General features: G+C 52.8%; 1 pseudogene across 1 annotated transcript; it reads right to left on the bottom strand.

Annotated features, from left to right (window-relative positions):
• Positions 1–235: 235 nt before the first annotated feature.
• LOC310753748 (inositol polyphosphate 5-phosphatase OCRL-like) lies at positions 236–17998 on the bottom strand (annotated as a pseudogene). Its single transcript has 13 exons — positions 17989–17998; positions 16463–16548; positions 14372–14475; positions 7919–8054; positions 7313–7423; positions 6685–6850; positions 5666–5875; positions 5354–5377; positions 2791–2897; positions 2183–2267; positions 1365–1492; positions 435–546; positions 236–351 (listed from the first exon to the last, which is right to left on the bottom strand). The product of its transcript is annotated as an inositol polyphosphate 5-phosphatase OCRL-like (transcript).
• Positions 17999–19474: the final 1476 nt, after the last annotated feature.

Consider the following 19474-nt stretch of genomic DNA (forward strand, 5'->3'; position numbering starts at 1 on the left):
GGGGAATGACTGTCCTCCAACAGGGTCCCTCCCCAAGCACCCTGAACCTGCTGCCAATGCCCTGGAACCATGTGGAAAGCCAAGTGTGCAACCGTGTCAGGAGTCAAGAGGAAAAGGTGGAAAGGGCAAAGCACAGGGAAGGGAGCTGGCACATGGCAAGATGGCACAAGGGGAAGGGCAGGCACCAGAGAACAGAGGCTGGGCCTTGCCTCTTCCCTCCCCACTTCGTCTCCAGTCACGCTTGGCACCTTTCGCAGTCATCCACCCCCAGCAGGAAGCCCAGGAGGAAGCCGATGGCACTCGGCAGAACGTTGGGCAGAGGCCGTAGCAGGAGGCTGGCGAAGAGGGTGGCTGCAGGGAAGCGAAAACATTTGCATGAGAGGAGGCGGGAGCAGGAGGAAGGCCAGCTCCCAGCCAGGACAGGCAGGCCTTACCTAGCATGTTGCCACTGACATTGTTGCTCTCAGAGTATTTCAGCAGCTCCCGCAGGAAAGCCACCACGAAGCGGAACACGTTCTGGTGCGACCGCGGCAACTGGCAGATCACCTGCAAGACAGGGAGGGGCGGTTTGGAGTTTCAGTGCAGAGCTTTGCTAGAGGAGGGGCATGGATCACTAGCACGGTGTACTTGTTATGTTTGCAGGTTTAGACCTGGCATAAAAAAAAAAAGAATGTTTAAAATGGTAACCGGACTAGAACTCTGCTGGGAACTTTGGGGAATAATGCAACTGCAGAGTCGGAAGGGACCACAAGGGTTAACTAATCGAACCCCCTGCAATGCCTAAGGTGGGACTCGAACTCAGGACACTGAGATGAAGAGTCTTATGCTCTACCAACTGAGATATCTTGGGGGAAGGGCCATAGCTCTGCAGTAAACCACCTGCTTTTCATGCAGAAAGTCTCAGGCTCCACCCCCAGCATCTCCCAGGAGGGTAGGGAACATCCCTTGTCTGAAATCCTGGAGAGCCACTGCTTGTCAATTTCGACAATACTGAGCTAGATGGCCCAGTATATGGCCGCTTCCTGGGTTGGAAATTCAAGCGAGGTTCACTGAAACAGGTGGGCTATTGTTACAAGTCCTGGTCAGAAAGCAAAAAGGCAACATGTGCGCACCCCACCCCCCTCCACAACGGAGAGGGATGGTTATCAAAGGAGACATCAGCAACCTCTGCAGTTAACAAGGCTTCCCAGACCAGACTAGCCCTCCTGCCAGTGTGCCGGTTTACTGGCTTTCAGGGATGTTTTAGTGGATTTCCTGTTACTCGCGGCAACATTTGGACTAGATGACTTTGGAAATCCCTTCTGATTCTATGCTTCTGTACACACCACAGACCAGCCAGGAAGAGATGGGGCTCTGGGGCCGACCTGGCAACAGAGGTGGCTGTCATGTGAGCACTCAAGGCAGCGCTGATACAGTTCATAGCAAAGGACTGGTTCTGGCACTGCCTCCAGGAAGATGAGCAGAGCTTCGGCCACCGAGTGGTCACTGCCAGCTATTGACAGCCTGGCAAGGGAAATGTTCTGTCCTGTTACCTGCAGCCTGCCTCCTTCCCAGGCTGGTCCAAAGCAAGAAGCTTGGTCCTTATACATCTGGGCCCACCTTGCAAGTTTCCCCTTTTGGCGCAAGGTGGACCTTGAACCCGCAGCCCTGAGACTAAGAGTGTCACGCTCTACCAACTGAGCCACCCCACTGTAATTATCCCACACCTCCCCTCTTGACGAAGCTGCCTGCAAAGCTGATCTGCCGAGGAAATGTCCTTCTGCAGGCATGGTTTCAATCCAAACAGCAAATACTAGTGGTCAACTCCAAAAGTGCGGTCAACAAACCCTGCTTGCCAAAGAACAATTGAACGCACCCTTGAAGCTCCTTTGCAGCCATGTCTTTACCTTGACACCACGTATGATGCTAGATGTGGGGCCTGCGGGCCTGTCAAGATTCCCCACCTCTGCTCTATCTAGCCAGGCTGATGTTTTCAAATGGGGGTTAAAGCTGTGAAGCTGTTTGGATGCATGACTGGACTTGACTGTGGGCATTTCATTGTGCTGTGTCCCAGAGCCTTAAGGATGGGCTGGCCTAGGAACCTAAGCCACCAGGTATATAAAAGTGAGGTCCACTCCAGCCAAGAGCGAAAGAAAACCACCAAGCAGCCCTGCTCCCCAACAATGTCCCCCAGAGAGGATACGGATCGTCTCGGAAATGCTGGTGTCCAGGCACTCAGTTATCTCCTGCAGCTCGTCCTGTGTCCCCGGGGTCTGGAAGAGGTCCTCCTGAAGCAGAGTATCACCCATGCGTTCGGAAGGGATGAGGTACATCCTGGATAGCATGAAGAACAATCCAGCCCTGGGGTGCATAATGTGAGGTCGAGGAATGCCACAGTGGAGAGAAGCCCATCACCAAGAGAGCTGGCGCAAGGGCTGAGAATTGTATCCCGCCTGCTTTCCACAGTAGCATTCCTACTACCCTTCTCCTGATTTGGGGCAATGGGAGAGTGAAATCATTCCCCGCTTCTTCTAGTGGCCAGTCTCAGAGAGCCGCTTTGCTAGGGAGAGACAGACAATGGTTGGGAACACTTGGGTTCTTCTGAGCCGCTCTAAGGAAGACCGTATGCTGGATGTCCCACCCGCTGCCGCTCCACCAAGGTGCCACTATACTCACAGCAGGAGTTTGTAAGAGCGAGTCGGTAGCTAAGATATAAATCAATTGGGACGTTTGGAACCTGCACACCCCAAAACTGGTACTGGATTCCAGCCCACACCCATCCTTTCAATGGTACCGTCCCCCTCAGCTCACCTGGTGGCAGGCATTCTTGAAGAGGTGGTCCACCAAAAGGCAGATCTCCTTGGCCGCTCAGTGGAGTCATCACCATCCTGGGGTACGATATCCAGAAACTGCTTCTCCTGGAGGTCCAATGACAAGGGGGACTGGCATGAGAGCCTGACAGAATGTGTGCCTGTATGCATTCTTTCCTTGCTCCAGCTGGGTGGACAAGTCTTGCCCTCTGAGGCCACAACTAGGGCTGGGTGATAGCTGGCTTTCAACACAGTGATATATCACTAGCTAAACATTGCAATACACCAATATATCACGATGTCTGAAATAAGATGGAGCTATGTAGAGGCATTCGCTGGCTTCACGGTTTCCCCCGCATTGTGATTTCTGCTGCCCCCTGCAGGAGGGCAGGGGAAAGCTGAACCGGCAGAGTCCACAGGGGCTGCAGGAATCTAGAGAAGCATTGTCTGGCTTCACAGTTTCCCCCCACATGGTGTTTTTTGCATAGTACACACACACATCATGATTTGCAATATATTGCCAGGTCAGAAATTATGAAACCAGTCTCACTATCTAGACTTCAAGCTGATTTGAAAATATATCTATATTGACGTATTGCCCGGCCCTAGCCACAGCAAGCATCTCAAGGGGGAAAACAAAAAACAAATTGCTCGCACCCCAAATCCAAGCTCCCCCTCCCCCTATTAATATGCAGCTCGTAATCCTCCCACTCCGGATGTGCAGTTCACCCAAAAGCTTACTGAATATGCAGCTGTGGTCATGAGGTTTGGCTAACATTTTATTTAAATTGCTGGAACCTGCCCTGGGACCTTAGGGTGAAGGGCAGGAAATAAGTAACAAAAACAGCAACAGAACATGGATGGGCCTTCATAGGTTGATGGGCTGCAGCCCCAGCCAGCATGATGAGATGATGGGGTCACATGTTCACCACCCCTTGTCTAGAGCACGTTGCAGAGGCAGTGGTAGAAACTGAGCAACAGCTGGAGCCCCAGCCCACGACTTTGTCTGGGCAATGCAGCACACAGCAGCTGGTGAACCATGCCTCCTGCCTCCTTCCCATCTTCCTCTCCAGAAATGTTCAGGGTGGTTAGTTCTATCTCAAGCTACCACATTCAAGAGAAAGAGAAAGAGAGGAGGGGGGAGCAAGAGAGCTTTAGGAGCACAGCAGTGGCAAGCAGCCCATCACTAAAAGGAGTTGACAAGGATGGAGAATTTGATCCCCTCATCCCCAGGGCAGCTGTTGATTAGGACCCAGTTCATCCCGCCACCAATACTCCCCGCCCCTGTCGAGAGAGAGAGAGAGAGAGAGAGAGAGAGAGAGAGAGAGAGAGAGTGTATTGATGTGGGGAATGACACATACTGTATCAGAGTCTTAGTGCAAGAGTAGCTGGTGCATGCTAAAATACACAGGAGCCTTGCTGGGTTAGATCAGCATTTTGTTCCCAGAATGGCCAACCACATGCCCTTGGGAGTCCATAGGGACACGGGGACAAGAGCACTCTGTCCATCATGTTCCCCAGAAACTGGTAATCAAAAGCATGTGGTTTGTGATAATAGTGGCAAGAAATAGCCCTGACCGGTAGCCACTGATAAACATATCCTCCATGATTCTCAATGTCTACAGCTGTCCAAATTGACAGTCACCACTGTCTCCTTGTGGCTAGGATAATACACCCAAGTATATCTGATTTCGAGAGGAGTGACATTTCCCTGAGCCACCCCAAAGCAGCCACTACCGCTTCCCAAATGCCAGTGCTCAGGTGGTAAGAGTAAGCCAGAGTGGCATAGCCTGTGCAGCAGTGGCTGAGCACAGAAACAAGGAGAAAACTGGCTCTTGGGGCCAGAGGGGGCTGGCGCCTGCATCATGAGACTGGGCTTTCTGCCTCCCGTGCTGCCAATCGCAAGCGGACCCAGAGTCAAGCAGCGCAAAATCAGTTACAAGCAGTGCTGGCAAATTCTGGTTTCGTCTCCGTTCTCCTCTGCCGAGTTCTACAAGGGCCACGTTGAGACTAGGGAAGAGAAAAACGCAGAGAGCTAGAGTCACCACCTGGACTGGATTTGAGTCAGAAGGCAGGCAGGTGAGGTTGGTGGGGTAGTGCCTGGTTTGCCCTAAGGGACCAGCTGCCACTGCATGGAGCAGCTGCTGATCGTTGACAAGGGCAACTCCATTTACGTGCCTTCGAGGCACATGCACACTGCCGCAAAGCTGGAAGGGGCACTTGAAGGGGCAAAAATGTCCCCCCCAAGAGCACAAAAGCGGCAAAGTGGCATGGAAACAGCATCTCGACTCCCTCCCAGGAGCTTTGGCACCGACCTCTCAGGCCTGTGGAGAGTTGGAGCAAGGAGTTTTGCAGGGAGGCTGCTGGTTTTCAAAAGGCCTTTCCAAAGGGCTTCCGGAAGTTTAGAGGGTGTTTGCAGGCTTTTCCAATGCTGTCCCCAATATACGCAATTTCATTTAAACGCACGGTACCTCGGAACGCAACCCCCGTGTAAACGGGGCGTTGCCTGTACCTGATTTGAGCCCGCTACAAGAACATCTAGAGGATAGCAAACCAACTGTTACCTTTTCTAGGAAGCTGTCTTCTCCCTGAGATCAGAGGAGGAAGGCAAGAGCAAAAGACAACCAAGGGTGTTAATGGCACAGGCCCTGAGAAGAGAAAGAAACAGCCCGTTGGCTGAACAGTATCTGGGCAGATGGCAGGGAAATGCACACGGTTCAGTGGCCCTGCGAAAGGGCAGGTGGGAGGACCAGAACCTGGGATGACTCAGTCAAGGCAAACAAAGGGCATGAACAGCACACAGGAAGCGGATGCACAGCTACAGAAGCTGAAGCGGAATGCAGCGGAGGACCCCCAGCCCCCACATTTCTGAGTGGAAGAGCAGCTGTTTTTCAAGCAGGGAAGCAGGGTGGGAAGGGTAGACATCCAGCACAAGGCTTCCAAGGAGGTCCCGAAGCAGCTTGGTAGGTAGCTCCCACTGATGGTGAGGAAATAGTCCTTGCCACGGTCAAGGTGAAGGACAAAGATAGCCTCAATCTTCTCTTCCTTGCTGACGTACACATCCAGGGAAATGTCCACCGTCTCACCTAAAACGGGAGGAGGTCAGGTAGATACACTCTTTGGCACAGCCAGGTTTGCTTGTCTGTAAATTAAAAGTGAAGACAGTGAAGAATTGAACAGAAGGACACAATGCGAGCCTGCTGGATCAGGCCAATGGCCCATCTAGTACAGCATCCTGTTCTCACAGGTGTATGGGGGAAACCTTAACTTCAAGAATTAGGAGAAGAAGCGACTCAGTCCCCCCCCCCCCCACTTTCCTCTCTAGTCCTCCAAAGCAGCAGCTGCACAGAAGATGGTGACAGGATACTGGAGGGTAAGAGAAAGTGATCCTAACAAAAGAATATAAAAAGGGAAAGGATTTTTGCGCCCCCAATGTAACTTTCTTTTTTAGTTTACATTTCATTGAGTTTTTAAAAGTTTGGCTAGTTCTATATGTTCCCCAAGATATTTTTGTGCCTCCACAACATAAAAATACGCATTGTTTTAAAAAAGTAATTTTTGGACGGACTGCTCTCACTGGTTCCCTGCGATGCCAAAAGGTGTTTGGGGACCCTCCAGCATTGTTTGGCTTCAATTCATTTGTGTGTGTGTGTTTGTTTAAAGCTGGCCACACACACTTTTACACTTTGGGCTCCGCTGCTTTGACGTGTGGCCCTTGGAGGCTTGAGCATGGGGCAATGCAGCCCACAAATGTTAAGCCTCCCCTGCTCTACCAAACTCCCAAGGTTTGAGGGAGGAGGGTTGGGAAGAGGAGGAGAAAAGGAAGGCCTTCCCTAGATGACCCTTGGGGTCCCTTTCCAACTCTACAGTTCTCTGATTCCAGAGAGAGACGCGCTGGGCTCCAAGTATCCCTCGCAGGGCTCAGCGCAAAGCCATGGCTTCCAATACTGGCTGTCACTGAGCTTGGGGATAAAGGAGAAGTGGAGGGTGACCTGCCCGTTGTTTGTGATCTGGAACCTCTCCTTCTGCAGCTGCCGGAACTTCACATTCTCAAACGGAAACTGCAGAGCAAAAGGGGGGGGGGGAGGAAAGAGAGTGCTTGCCTTCAGCAGAGGCAAGGAAACGTGCTCCAGGGGGAAGTTTGTCCTTGGCCCCGGGCTCTCATTTAGGGGACTGCACATGCAACAGGTCCACGTGGGGCTCTCCAGATATTGCTGCACTTGCCACTGGCCATGTTGGCTGGGGATGATGGGAGTTGTAGTCCAGCATCTGGAGGGCACCACGCTGGCTACCCCTGGAGTCTTTGCCTGCGAGGAAGAGGAAGAGGCTGCCGCTCAGTGGAAGGGCATCGGCCTTGCATGCAAAGGTCCCAGGTTCTATCCCCAGCATCTCCAGGTAGGGCTGGGAGAGATCACCCGGAAATCCTGGGGAACCGCTCAAGACTGAGCTAGATGGGCCAAGGGCTTCTTTCCCCCCTGGTCTTTTTGCAGCAAACCCTCTTTAAGGGGTTGGAGAGGATCCTATTCGTCTTTACCTCCCTCCAGGGAGGGAAGGAATTCGTTCTCCATCCTGTCCATCAACTGAACAATATCCTCAAACACTTTCCGGTACCGTCGGTCAGCCACAACCTTCACCTATGGGGGGGGCAGAGCACATTTGTTGGAGCTATGGACTGAAAGGGGGGGGCATGAGTTAAGAGCAGAAAGGCCTGATGCACCCCCCTGTTCCCAGCCCTGAAAGAGGCAAGTACTGTAACTCTGAGAGCTTCCCCAGGATGGCAGCGGCTGTGACTTCCAGAGCCAATGGGCTGAAGCCAAATGCTCCAAGCCAAGTACCACAGAAGCTCCATTGCATGAATGGAGCCAACGGTTAAGGTATACAGTTCATCCCATGTGGTCTGCCATGCCTGCAGGAGCAGCGTGTACTCAGAAGAGTGGAGAATGGAAGCCTAGGGATTTAACAGAGCCAAAACCTGCCCACTCCTTGCACCGGAAGTCATTGGCCAAGGAGGAGCTCTGTGGAAAGGGGCCTGGTTGTTGGTCAGGGCCTGCCCAGATTCGAGGAGGTGCCACATAGCAGGCAACTAAAAACCCTGAATAGACGATAGCCCTGGCCAGGGCAGGTCTTACCCCTGTGAGGAAGAGGGAGCTGACGGGCTTGTGGTCGCTCCTTTTCAATTCCATGTGGCTTCGGTAGCTGAGCTGATTCACGCTGCCTCCTCTCCAGAGGATTGGCTCACACCATGCTGGCACACGGCACTTCCCACTGCAAGGAGACAGTTGGACTGGCTGAGGCAACACACAAGGCTCACACAGTCCAACTTTGGCTCCACACACGGCCTGTGATCTTGACCACGGTTAAGAGCTGGAGATGATGGGGCTTGGGAGTCCAACTTCTGAAGGGGCGGACCTTGCAGGTGTGCAGGCATTTTGCCTCATGGAGAGAGTTGTCAGGAAATCAAAAGCTGCCATCTACCAGGTCAGAATGAATTTCTGACCTCCCCCAGTTTGGATTCCTACATTGCAGGGGGTTGGACTAGATGACCCTCGTGAAACCCTTCCAACCCCACAATTCATTAATTAAGTCTCCTCTGGCTGGCAGCAGCTCTCTGTGGCCCAATCCTTTTTCAGGTGGAGGTGCCTTTCAACTTGAGACTCTGCATACAAAGCATATGGCACACCACCAAATGATGATCCTTCCCCAAAGCAAGGGGCCCCGTTATTCTTGTTCAGACACTATTTTTTCAGTGATCCAAAAGACCCTTTCTGGCACCTGAAATGCTGCCCAAAGGAGCCTGCCCTTTTCCGGCTTCGTCACTACATGTTCCGCCTGTCCTTTTGATTTCCCCATTACCACAGCAAGAGCAATGAAACTAGCAGGCCTAGGTGGCTTCTGACAGTTGTCAAGAACCACAAGAATATGCCAAATCATGGATGGTGAGGCTCAATGGCTACTAGCCATAATGGCCACAGAACATACTCCACCAAGAGAAGCAGTATGGCTTGGAGGAGGGGAGCGTGCTTGAAATATACTCAGAGTCGCAAAGTGATTTCATGCTCTTTATTCAGCTCATAGTGGTGAGGAGGAATGAATGAAAGTCCCCTCAAGGTATCTGCTTTATATACATTATTTACACAATGGGCTGCACATGATTGGCTAATTCCGGAATTCTACTGTAAGCCAATCAGGTTGTGGATTCACTTCTATCTGGAGCATGATTGGGTGGTTCCTGCCAACCAATCATATTGCTGCATTGTTCTAGGACCAATCAGACTGCTGCCTTTTGGATCCTATTGTTCTAGGACCAATCAGACTGCTGCAGTTTGGATCCTATTCAACTCAGTACATAACACCCCTCCCCTCTAAGTTCCAGTCCTGCCCGGGAGGTCGCATTCATAGTCCTTGAGGTACGCCGGTGGCCTACGTGTGCGTTGCGGCCTGGGGTGTTCCCTGGTCCGGGGTTCAGGTTCTGGCTCATGTTCCAAGGATGCTGGCTGTGATGGGCCTGTTTGGTCTGGTGCAACCGGTTCGCTCAGTCGTGGTTCTGGTTCCGGTGTCCTTTCGGCCTCGCGGGTCCTCTCTGTATTTACTGATTCTGCCTCTCCTGCTGGCCCCTCCTGCTCTATGGGCTTCACTGCCCCTCTGTTCCCTTGGGACTCCTCTGACCTTTCCTGGTTTTCTCCCGGGAATCGTCGCCGTATCTGGTCGCAGTGGCGGCGCCAGCATTGCCCCCCATCCGTTAGCACCTCGTACGACACGGGACCAGTGACCCTGGTGACTGTGGCGGGTACCCATGCTGGGCCTGCCCCAAAATTCTTTGCGTACACTGGGTCCTGGGCCTCGAAGGTCCGGGGGTTCCTGCCTTCCCCCACCACTACCTCATCCTGAGCTCTATCGGGGTGAAGGCGGTCCAATCTGATTGCAAGGCGCCGACCCATTAGTAGTTCAGCGGGGCTCCGGCCAGTCGTTGAGCTGGGGGTGCTGTGTTGTGCTAGGAGGAATGTGGCAAGGCGGTACTCCCAATCCCCTTGCGTCATGCGGCGAAGGGTGTCCTTGGTGGTCCGCACCATGCGTTCTGCTTGGCCATTGGTGGCAGGGTGGAATGGCGCCGAACGGATGTGGCGGATGGCGTTCTGCGCTGTGAAGGTTTGGAATTCTCCTGACGTAAATGCAGTCCCGTTGTCTGAGACGAGAGTGTCAGGGAGCCCGTGGGTTGCAAACAGCCTGCGTAGTACCCGGATGGCTGCGGACGTAGAAGTGGACGGTACCAGTGCGACTTCCAGCCATTTGGTGTAGGAGTCCACCACTATGAAGAATGTTTTCCCCTGAAAGGGGCCAGCGAAGTCCACATGCAGGCGTGACCATGGTGCTCGGGCGGACTCCCAGGACTGGACTGGGGCCCTTGGGGGATCTGGGCGGGATTCTTGGCAGGCCTGGCAGTGTTTGACCCAGGCCTCTATCTCTCCGTCGATCCCCGGCCACCACACATAACTCCTGGCAAGGGCCTTCATTCTTACTACCCCTGGGTGTGTCTCGTGTAGGGCTGTGAGGACCCTTTTGCGGAGGGGCTGGGGAACAACGACCCTGCTTCCCCATAACAGGCACCCCTTGTGGGCCGACAGTTCATGTTTGCGGGTTGTGTAGCCGGCGAATTCTGGCCCGGGGCTGCTGCTGGGCCATCCCCTCCACACCCAGTCCAGGACCCGGGAGATGACCCTATCTTTCTTGGAATGGTGTGCAACTTCTTGTGCCTGAATGGGGCGGTCGGGAAGCAGCTCCAGGCTCATAACCTCTTGTGCAGGTGCTGGGTCGGGGCCTGTTTCCGGTAGTGGTAGCCTGCTGAGGGCGTCCGCATGGCCCATCGCCTTCCCAGGGCGGTGAATCAGTGCATACTGGTAGCTGGCAAGGAAAATTGACCACCTGAGGACACGAGGAGACAGCACTTGGGGGGTCTGCTTTTCGGAGGCAAACAAGCCAAGCAAGGGCTTGTGGTCAGTCACCACGGTGAAGGGCCGCCCGTACAAGAAATCATGGAATTTTTTTACTCCCTTCACGATTGCCAGACCCTCCTTGTCGATTTGCGAGTAGTTCCGCTCGGTTGCGTTGAGTGTCTGGGAAAAGTATGCCACCGGTACCTCTCTTCCATCCGGGAGTTGGTGTCCCAGGACAGCGCCAATGCCATAGGGTGAGGCGTCGCATGCTAGCACCACCGGCAGCCTCTCGTCGAAGTGTGCCAAGACCGAGTTTGAGACAAGCAAGTCCTTGACTGCCTGGAATGCGGCCTCCTGGCGCTGGCCCCACACCCAAGGGGCCCGCTTGTCCAGGAGTCTGTGTAGGGGCTCCGCTACCGCCGCCTTGTGGGGAAGGAAGGAATGGTAAAAGTTCAATAGTCCCAAGAAGGCCTGAAGTTCAGTCTTGTTCTTGGGCGCTGGGGCATCACAAATGGCCCGTACCTTGTCCCCAGTCGGGTGGACCCCTTCTGCGTCCACCATAAATCCCAGAAAGTCCACCTGAGGCACTCCTAGTAGACATTTTTCCCGCTTCACCTTGAGACCCGCTGTCTGGAAACGGTGCAGAACGGTGCGGAGGCGGTCCTCAAACTCCTCTGGTGTGGGCCCGGCAATCAACACATCATCGAAGAAGGGGGTGACGCCAGGAATCCCTTTAAGGAGAGAGTCCATTAGATTCTGGAATATGCCTGGTGCCACGCTGACACCGAATTGCAGCCGCTTTACCCTGAACGCTCCTCTGTGCGTCACAATCGTCTGTGCCTCTGCTGTGGCCTCATCTACTGGCAGTTGTTGATATGCTTGGGCCAAGTCCAGCTTGCCAAAAATTTTCGACCCAGCCAGGGTGGCAAGGACATGGCTGACCACTGGCACTGGGTATGCATGGGCCGTGAGGGCCTTGTTTATGGTACATTTGTAGTCTGCGCAGATGCGGACCGAACCATTCGGCTTGACGGGTGTGACGATTGGGGTTTCCCAGGGGGCATTAGGCACCGGCTCCAGCACTCCTTGCTCCACGAGTCGGTCCAATTCCTCGTCTATACGGGGTTTCAGGGCGAACGGGACCCGGCGGGCCTTGAGCCTGACTGGTCGTACTGCGGGGTCAAGCTGTAGAGCAATGGGGGGGCCCGTATACTGTCCCAATTTCCCATCAAAAACCCCCGGAAATTCCTTGCATATGGCGTCCACGTCCACTTGTAAGGTAGTGTGGTTCACCCCGGTGACGGCTAGCCCCAGTGGTCCAAACCATGCCAATCCCAGTAAGCTAATGTAGGGGCCCTTGACCACAAGCAAGTCCAGTTGCCGCGTCCGCCCTCGGTATTGCACCCTGAAGGTCCCCACCCCCATTGTGGGGACCTTACGTTTCTGGAAGTCCCGGAGGGTGAATGGGGCCGGCCTGAGTTTGGGACCCCCAGTAGGACACAGTTTCCTTAAGGTCCTTGCCGAGATTATGGATAGAGTTGAACCCGTGTCAAGCTCCATGCGGCATGGGGCCCCCTCTATCTGTACCTCTACATAAATTTTCTCTACGTTGGGGTGGGGCAACTGGTATACCTGGAAGTCCGTGAGCTCCGTCGAGTTGCCTTGGTGTGTTGGGCCCCGGGACCTGGGGCTCTTGGATTGGTCATCTGATGCCTGGCGTCGGGTGGGCCGAGCTCGACACACCCGGGCGATGTGTCCCAATTTTCTGCACTGCCTGCACTCTGCGTTGCGGAAACGGCAGGTCCTCCTCTCGTGACTGTCTCCACAGCTTGCGCAGTTCCCTGCTTCTCGTCGAGGCAGCTGTGGTATGTGGGCTGCTTGAGTGCGCTGCTGTACTCGGTGCACCTCCTCCCTGTTGGATCCTGAGTCGTCGGTGAGGTCTTCGTGGTGGACCCTCGGTTGGGACGGCTGGCTCGGCCATGCCTCTTGCGTCGACCTCTCGGCAGCTTCCGTTGCCAGGGCCTCCTCCAGAGCGACCTGGAACGTTAGGTCCTTCTTAGCGTAGAGGCGTCGTTGCAGCTTCTCATCCTTCAGGCCACCGACGAGGCGGTCACGAAGCATGTTCTGCAGCTCTGAGAAGTTGCAGAACCGGGCAGCTTGGCGGAGAGAGGTCACAAACCCAGTTATGGTTTCCCCAGGGGCTTGCCGCTTTGCATAGAAGGCATTTCGACGAGCCACCACAGAGGGCTGTGGCGAAAAGTGCCCCTTCAGCTGTTCCATTATTGTTTTGTATGGAACAGTAGCGACGTCTTCGGGTGCAAGGAGAGCCCGGGCGATTTCAAACGTCTCCTCTCCGCAGATGCTGAAGAATATTGCCCTCTTCTTGGCGTCTTCTTCATCGGTGACCCCTTTGGCTTCTAGGAGGAAGGTGAAACGGGAGGCGTACGCTTCCCAGTCTCCAGATGCTGGGTTGAACGGCGAGAAGCTGCTGTCGGTTGCCATTCTGAGTTCCTTGTGTCCCGGAGCTGAAGCCTGGATACACGGTGCGAGGCAGCGGTGCGGCAGGTGGCGGTGCTGCGGTGCTGTGTGTGGCAGTCAGCTCAGCGGGATCCCACCTTCGTCGCCAGTGAAATATACTCAGAGTCGCAAAGTGATTTCATGCTCTTTATTCAGCTCATAGTGGTGAGGAGGAATGAATGAAAGTCCCCTCAAGGTATCTGCTTTATATACATTATTTACACAATGGGCTGCACATGATTGGCTAATTCCGGAATTCTACTGTAAGCCAATCAGGTTGTGGATTCACTTCTATCTGGAGCATGATTGGGTGGTTCCTGCCAACCAATCATATTGCTGCATTGTTCTAGGACCAATCAGACTGCTGCATTCTGAATCCTATTGTTCTAGGACCAATCAGACTGCTGCCTTTTGGATCCTATTGTTCTAGGACCAATCAGACTGCTGCAGTTTGGATCCTATTCAACTCAGTACATAACAGTGCTGTTGCACCCAGGTCCTGTTTGTGGGCTCCCCAAGAGGCATCTCATTGGCCAATGTGAGAACAGGATGCTGGGCCAGATGGACCAATGGCCTGATCCAGCAGGGCTGCTCTCATGCTCTTATGAGAGAGCACCAAGTCTAATTCCCAGACTTCCTTGACACAAAGAGGATTCTCATTCAGCCTGCTGCACCTTTCAAGGAACTGCAACACTGCTTATACACACCACGAAACAGAGGATGCTGGTTATCAGGACAAATGTGGGGAAAAGGAGCCAAAACATTTCCAGAGCAGGGATGGCTTGAGGAAGACAACATATCACAGCCTTGCATTTCACAACTCGCCTAGCAGCCTTTGGCAACCCGGAATTCCATGCAAGCAAAGTGAGCAGGTGAAGGAGAGCTGGATCTCTCTCTTCCTCCGTGGCTTGGTGTCCATTCTGGCTGCAGAGGAAAGGAAGTCCGTCCAGCCCTCAACTCTAGCCCTCCTCCAACAGCTTGCTTAGCAGAAAGCCATGTTTAAAATATATGTTTTACTAGCCTGCTCAGGAGGATGGAAAGGCAGGACACTACTAGCATCTCAGCAGACTAGGAAAAACAAACAAGCCTTGCAGAAGAATGTTTGAGAGGACTTACTTACAAAGGCTCAACTATCAAGCAGGATCTGTTTTAGAGTCAAATTTGTACGTCGGGATGAACTTGATCTCTCCCTCTGTGAAATCAGCAAAAGCTGTCTTTTGGGTACGCTGAATGTTTAGCTAAAGCCAAAAAGAAATCGCTTATCAGCAGAGAAGCAAAAGACCCCCTGTTGCCTGACAATGGAATCTATTAACAGCCACTGTTGTGCTGGAAGACCAAGGTGAAGTACTAGTAGGTTAAAGGTAAAGGGACCCCAGGTTGGACAGTGTTCTCGAAGCTACAAACATGAGTCTGACCAAACTGCGGGAGGCAGTGGAAGACAGGAGTGCCTGGCGTGCTCTGGTCCATGGGGTCACGAAGAGGCGGACACGACTAAACGACTAAACAACAACAACAACTACAAAGGGACCCCTGACCATTAGGTTCAGTTGTGACCGACTCTAGGGTTGCGGCGCTCATCTCGCTTTATTGGCCAAGGGAGCCGGCATACAGCTTCTGGGTCATGTGGCCAGCATGACTAAGCCGCTTCTGGTGAACCAGAGCAGCACACAGAAACGGTGTTTACCTTCCCGCCAGAGCGGTACCTATTTATCTACTTGCACTTAGACGTGCTTTCGAACTGCTAGGTTGGCAGGAACAGGGACCGAGCAAGGGAAGCTCACCCCGTCGCGGGGATTCGAACTGCCGACCTTCTGATCGTCAAGCCCTAGGCTCTGTGGTTTAACCCACAGCGCCACCCGCGTCCCTACTAGTAGGTTAGCCAAGTGCAAAAAAAGGGGTATACCTGCTGAAATCCTATCTTATACACAATTATTAAAGGTACAGGATGCTTGTGCATTTTTGCCCCATGTCATCTTAAATTACTTTGCTGCATCACACGACAGGAAAATCCTCTAACTCAGGAGCAGCAGACACGTGGCCCTCACAATGCTGCAGAACTACAATTCCCATCATCCCTGATTACTGGCCATGATGGCTGGAGCCAACAGGAACTGCAGCTCAGTAACATCTGGCAGACCACAGGTTAGCCATACCTACAATATGCAATGTTATATGTACCAATAATCCATACAAACTGTTAACAACCACCAGAATACACCCCGACACTATGAGCAACTGCAAAACCATCCTTTCGCATCCTACGTTGGCTCCCAGGACGTTTCTGAGCACAATTCTGAGTGTTGGTGCCAACCTTTAAAGCCCTAAATGGCCTCAGCCCTGAAAGAGTGTCTCCATCCCCATTGTTCAGCCCAGGCATCAGGGTCCAGCACCGAGGGCCTTCTGGCGGTTTCCTCACTGTGAGAAGCAAAGTTACAGGGAAGCAGGCAGAGGGCCTTCTGAGTAGTGGCACCTGCCCTGTGGGACACCCTCCCGTCAGATGTCAAGGAGATAAGTAACTATACAGCCTTTAGGGAAGTTTTTAATGTTTTATGATGGTTTTGCGTATGTTGGAAGTCTGAGGCTGCCCCCCCTTGCCTTCCTTGCAGCATCCTTCTCAAAGGGCTAAGGCATGACTACGCTCACAGAGTTTAAATCCACCATAAGGTGCAGCAATCAGGCCTCTGTTTCAACACAAAATACCAATGATCCTTATGCCAAGTGGGAGAAAGGTCGTCAACATGATGAACACACAAACCTTGGAGAGAAAAATGTAAAACAAAAAGCACCAGCAATTTAATTGGACTTAATGGAAGTATCTGCTGATAAGAACATGTGAGCAACGCAGATTTTCCAGACAGATGCAAAACCTAGAGCAGGAAACCTTAGACCTTTAGATATTGCTGGACAGCAGCTATGCTGGGGCTGATGGGAGTCCAACAACATCTGGAGCGTGTGCTGAGCTAGGAAAGCCCTCTAACTGGGAAACTGCAGAGCAGTCCTACTTATTCCAAGGCAACCCTCCAACTTAATTGGGACTTGCTTCTAATTCAGGTTGCACAAACCTGCAACCTTAAAAAGCATTTGTAGAAGTCGCAGTCATCCTATGTTCTTTGCTCCTAACTGCCTGAAAGTGGCTTCTCTAGCCTAGGCTGGGGTATCCCAGACAAAGGAAATAAACAGGGCAATATCCTAAACCACCACATATAACACAAAGATGTCTCTCACCTGGTCGTAGGTCAGAAGTCTCTGAAGCTCATTTTTAGTGATCAGATGACAATGCTGGAAAAAAGCAAAGCAACCACAGCTACAGGCTAGCTCACGGGGTCGGGGGGCGGGGGGGCAGCCTGCTGCCACTTCCTGCAATATGTAGTAAGACTGATAACTAGGATTGGGCAGTATGATCATATTAGGCTAGTGCTCTGTGAACTAGACTGGCTCTTGAACTGCTTCCAGGCCCAATTCAGAGCATCCCATTTGGCCTTTCAAGTGTTTCAAGGTTTGGGAAAAGGGTACCAGAAGAAGGCCCACTTATGTTTGCACTGCCTCTCCACTGACTAGAATCCCTTTCCCAGGGAACTCCTGCTCTTTCAAGCATGGCAGGGCCTTTTCAGTCATGGCACCCGACCTTTCAGAATAATCTCCCAAAGAGGTTCACCTGGCCCCTGCTTTGATGTCCTTTCAGCAAAGACTTTTCGAATTTCCCCTGGTACGTTAATTCATGGGCAGGGCGCTTGTGGCCCTCCAAACCCTGCTGTAGTACACAGGAACATAGGAAGCTACCTTATATTGAGGCAGACCATTGACCCATCAAGCTCAGGACTGACTACATGGACTGGCAGCAGCTTTCAGGCAGAGATCATGCCCAGCCCGATCTGCACACACTGGTGACTGAGCCTGGAACCTTCTCCATGCAAAATGGCCGCTCTGCTTTCGCCTTACTGCCCTTAACAAACTGCAACTCCCACCCCGATCACTGGAGAAGTTGCCCACATTTGCTATAATCTAATCTAATACATCTCTGCCACTCGCTTTATGTTGCTCTCTACTGGCTGCTCTAGTAGAAACCTTAGTGGTGCAGCTGCAGCAGCAGGGATCGCCGACACTGCACCCTCCTGGTGTTGCTGAAGTGGAACTCTCATGAGCCCCAGTCAGCAAGGCCAATTCTTAGCAATTATGGGAATTTTGGTCTATCAACATTTGGAGAGCACTATGCTGCCTGCCATAAAGAAGGCTGATCACCGAAGAATGGATGCTTTTGAATTCTGGTGCCGGAGGAGACTCTTGAGAGTCCCATGGACTGCAAGAAGATCAAACCTCTCCATTCTGAAGGAAATCAGCCCTGAGTGCTCACTGGAAGGACAGATCGTGAAGCTGAGGCTCCAAGACTTTGGCCACCTCATGAGAAGAGAAGACTCCCTGGAAAAGACCTTGATGTTGGGAAAGATGGAGGGCACAAGGAGAAGGGGACGACAGAGGACAAGATGGTTGGACCGTGTTCTCGAAGCTACTAGCATGAGTTTGACCAAACTGCGGGAGGCAGTGGAAGATAGGAGGGCCTGGCGTGCTCTGGTCCAGGGGGTCACGAAGAGGCGGACACGACTAAACAACTAAACAACAACAAATGCTGCCTACCCTGAGCTACACACAGGCAGGAAAGTTACAGAAACATGACTCAGTTTGCTTCTCCAGATAGCGGAGACCAACAAGTTACATCAGCCAAGGCTCTCTCCCTCCAAGCCCTCAAAACGCACTCGTTTTCATGATTGTCAGCTGCGGCAGACCCTGGTCAGGGGGCAGGAAGCTCATCTGGGCACAGATATCCTTGTAATCCTGGTTTCGGCGCTCAAAGTCTTCCACGTGGGCAGCAAGGTGGGAATTGACCATGCAGAAGCTGGTATTGTTGCAGACAAACCTCGCGTCCACACACCCCTTGTTACCCTGCAGGGGCGGAGCAAAGATGGCTGTTAGTGAGCAAGCAGGAAAGAGGGGGGAACTGGTTGGCAGAGATTAGAAAAACAGATAGACAGACAGAAAGATAGACGTGGGGAATTCCGCTGTCAGGGTCTACTCCCCATCTTCCCCATGATGCCTGTGCCCACTGTCTCCCTCATCACTTCCTTGATGCGGCTGAGCTGGTCCTTCCTGACAAAGATGAGCACCAGCTGCACCTAGAAGATGCAAGGTACTGGGATGTCTATCAGCTCTGTTCATTGCTTGCTGTCCTGGGCCGGCTGGATGCAGATAGGAGTGGCAGGTGGCACCAACTGGGGATCCCCCAAGGGAAGAAGGCTCAGAGCCAGGGAACTGGTGGGGGGTCGTCAGAGGGAGAAGAGGGAGCAGACTGTGAGCAAGAGGAGGTGTTGGAAACTGAAGAGGCAGGAGGGCAGGAAGATTCTACGGCAAACAGCAGTCCAGAATCCGAGGCAGAAGTGGAGGCTTGAGGCGGGGGTCAAGAGGCAGAGATCAGGCAGGCTGCTGAAGAAGCCAGGGGGTCTCCCCATCCTGCTGCGATCAGCTCCCCTCCCTGCTGGTCTCCCAGAACACAGAGAAATTAAGAGGATGGAGCAAAGACAGGCAAGGTGTCAGAGTCTCAGGTTGCTTGGGAAGGACCAGGGGGAGGAGGAGACTTCAGAGAGTGGTGGGAGGGTAGCAACCTTCAGCCTTCACAACTACCTCACTGGGGCAAGACCTGTTGGGAAAGGTTTCTGCGATCACTAGGCCTGCACGGTTTGGGTTTCTTTGAATAAAGAATGTTGGCTTCTTTTGAATAAAACACCACTGACACCAGGAGTTTTTTCTTGCTGACCTCCTCCTCCTCCTCCTCACTCCAGCTCCTGACAGCTGTCTGGCTGCTGAAGAAATGGGTGGGGTTGGACTTACTTTCTTGTACTTGGATTTGGAACGCAAAGCCTTTCCCACAGCTGTCAGCCACTCTTGCTCCTTTGTCGAGTCCTAGTAGAAGAAAGCCTCTGTGCTCAGGTCCAGCTCCTGGAACCGAATGCCCAAGTGCCAAAGAGAAGGATGTGGAACTGCAGGAATAGGACTCCCATCGGAACAGACGTGCTGGTTAAATATGCAAAGACAACAGGAGTGTGCAAGGGCAGGCAAGATCAGGACCAAGAACAAACAAGTAATACCAGCCACTTCCTCCTCAGCTTAGCTATTCGGGGCCCCAAAGGAGCTTTGCTAATGAAAGAAAAAAAGCCTTTTCCTTGTATTTTTTAAGATGTGTCAGCC

The sequence above is a fragment of the Podarcis filfolensis genome, assembly GCF_964270895.1.
Source record: "Podarcis filfolensis genome assembly, chromosome: W".
NCBI lineage: Eukaryota > Metazoa > Chordata > Lepidosauria > Squamata > Lacertidae > Podarcis > Podarcis filfolensis.